Source organism: Gnatocerus cornutus, unplaced genomic scaffold (assembly GCF_029298725.1).
Source record: "Gnatocerus cornutus isolate USDA-ARS CGAHR unplaced genomic scaffold, icGnaCorn1.1 ctg00000038.1, whole genome shotgun sequence".
Classification (NCBI taxonomy): Eukaryota; Metazoa; Arthropoda; class Insecta; order Coleoptera; family Tenebrionidae; genus Gnatocerus; species Gnatocerus cornutus.
The window spans coordinates 568,985-572,207 of NW_028275387.1; positions in this window are offsets into that span (position 1 = coordinate 568,985).

Sequence of the window (3,223 nt, forward strand, 5' to 3'; positions counted from 1 at the left end):
TTGGTAAAAAGTCATGATTTTGTAGATTTCGTGCTCTTCTTTGCGAATTCAAGCCAGAAAACAACGAAAATCGGCGAGAAATCGTCGTTTTGCATCGAAATATGCGGTTTTCTGTAAGAATTTTGATGATTTCGTGCAGAATTCTGCTGTTTTCTTGCAATTCAGCCGTTGAATCTTGGTAAAAAGTCATGATTTTGTAGATTTCGTGCTCTTTTTTGCGAATTCAAGCCAGAAAACAACGAAAATCGGCGAGAAATCGTCGTTTTGCATCGAAATATGCGGTTTTCTGTAAGAATTTTGATGATTTCGTGCAGAATTCTGCTGTTTTCTTGCAATTCGGCCGTTGAATCTTGGTAAAAAGTCATGATTTTGTAGATTTCGTGCTCTTCTTTGCGAATTCAAGCCAGAAAACAACGAAAATCGGCGAGAAATCGTCGTTTTGCATCGAAATATGCGGTTTTCTGTAAGAATTTTGATGATTTCGTGCAGAATTCTGCTGTTTTCTTGCAATTCAGCTGTTGAATCTAGGTAAAAAGTCATGATTTTGTAGATTTCGTGCTCTTCTTTGCGAATTCAAGCCAGAAAACAACGAAAATCGGCGAGAAATAATCGTTTTGCATCGAAATATGCGGTTTTCTGTAAGAATTTTGATGATTTCGTGCAGAATTCTGCTGTTTTCTTGCAATTCAGCCGTTGAATCTAGGTAAAAAGTCATGATTTTGTAGATTTCGTGCCCTTCTTTGCAAATTCAAGATAGAAAACAACGAAAATCGGCGAGAAATCGTCGTTTTGCATCGAAAAATGCAGTTTTCTGTAAGAATTTTGATGATTTCGTGCAGAATTCTGCTGTTTTCTTGCAATTCGGCCGTTGAATCTTGGTAAAAAGTCATGATTTTGTAGATTTCGTGCTCTTCTTTGCGAAGTCAAGCCAGAAAACAACGAAAATCGGTGAGAAATCGTCGTTTTGCATCGAAAAATGCAGTTTTCTGTAAGAATTTTGATGATTTCGTGCAGAATTCTGCTGTTTTCTTGCAATTCGGCCGTTGAATCTTGGTAAAAAGTCATGATTTTGTAGATTTCGTGCTCTTCTTTGCGAATTCAAGCCAGAAAACAACGAAAATCGGCGAGAAATCGTCGTTTTGCATCGAAATATGCGGTTTTCTGTAAGAATTTTGATGATTTCGTGCAGAATTCTGCTGTTTTCTTGCAATTCAGCCGTTGAATCTTGGTAAAAAGTCATGATTTTGTAGATTTCGTGCTCTTCTTTGCGAATTCAAGCCAGAAAACAACGAAAATCGGCGAGAAATCGTCGTTTTGCATCGAAATATGCGGTTTTCTGTAAGAATTTTGATAATTTCGTGCAGAATTCTGCTGTTTTCTTGCAATTCAGCCGTTGAATCTTGGTAAAAAGTCATGATTTTGTAGATTTTGTGCTCTTCTTGGCGAATTCAAGATAGAAAACAACGAAAATCGGCGAGAAATCGTTGCTTTGCATCGAAATATGCAGTTTTCTCTAAGAATTTTGATGATTTCGTGCAGAGTTCTGCTGTTTTCTTGCAATTCAGCCGTTGAATCTTGGTAAAAAGTCATGATTTTGTAGATTTCGTGCTCTTCTTTGCGAATTCAAGCCAGAAAACAACGAAAATCGGCGAGAAATCGTCGTTTTGCATCGAAATATGCGGTTTTCTGTAAGAATTTTGATGATTTCGTGCAGAATTCTGCTGTTTTCTTGCAATTCAGCCGTTGAATCTTGGAAAAAAGTCATGATTTTGTAGATTTCGTGCTCTTCTTTGCGAATTCAAGCCAGAAAACAACGAAAATCGGCGAGAAATCGTCGTTTTGCATCGAAATATGCGGTTTTCTGTAAGAATTTTGATGATTTCGTGCAGAATTCTGCTGTTTTCTTGCAATTCAGCCGTTGAATCTTGGTAAAAAGTGATGATTTTGTAGATTTCGTGCTCTTCTTTGCGAATTCAAGCCAGAAAACAACGAAAATCGGCGAGAAATCGTCGTTTTGCATCGAAATATGCGGTTTTCTCTAAGAATTTTGATGATTTCGTGCAGAATTCTGCTGTTTTCTTGCAATTCAGCCGTTGAATCTTGGTAAAAAGTCATGATTTTGTAGATTTCGTGCTCTTCTTTGCGAATTCAAGCCAGAAAACAACGAAAATCGGCGAGAAATCGTCGTTTTGCATCGAAATATGCGGTTTTCTGTAAGAATTTTGATGATTTCGTGCAGAATTCTGCTGTTTTCTTGCAATTCAGCCGTTGAATCTTGGTAAAAAGTCATAATTTTGTAGATTTCGTGCTCTTCTTTGCGAATTCAAGCCAGAAAACAACGAAAATCGGCGAGAAATCGTCGTTTTGCATCGAAATATGCGGTTTTCTGTAAGAATTTTGATGATTTCCTGCAGAATTCTGCTGTTTTCTTGCAATTCAGCTGTTGAATCTTGGTAAAAAGTCATGATTTTGTAGATTTCGTGCTCTTCTTTGCGAAGTCAAGCCAGAAAACAACGAAAATCGGTGAGAAATCGTCGTTTTGCATCGAAAAATGCAGTTTTCTGTAAGAATTTTGATGATTTCGTGCAGAATTCTGCTGTTTTCTTGCAATTCGGCCGTTGAATCTTGGTAAAAAGTCATGATTTTGTAGATTTCGTGCTCTTCTTTGCGAATTCAAGCCAGAAAACAACGAAAATCGGCGAGAAATCGTCGTTTTGCATCGAAATATGCGGTTTTCTGTAAAAATTTTGATGATTTCGTACAGAATTCTGCTGTTTTCTTGCAATTCAGCTGTTGAATCTTGGTAAAAAGTCATGATTTTGTAGATTTTGTGCTCTTCTTTGCGAATTCAAGCCAGAAAACAACGAAAATCGGCGAGAAATCGTCGTTTTGCATCGAAATATGCGGTTTTCTGTAAGAATTTTGATGATTTCGTGCAGAATTCTGCTGTTTTCTTGCAATTCAGCCGTTGAATCTTGGTAAAAAGTCATGATTTTGTAGATTTCGTGCTCTTCTTTGCGAAGTCAAGCCAGAAAACAACGAAAATCGGTGAGAAATCGTCGTTTTGCATCGAAAAATGCAGTTTTCTGTAAGAATTTTGATGATTTCGTGCAGAATTCTGCTGTTTTCTTGCAATTCGGCCGTTGAATCTTGGTAAAAAGTCATGATTTTGTAGATTTCGTGCTCTTCTTTGCGAATTCAAGCCAGAAAACAACGAAAATCG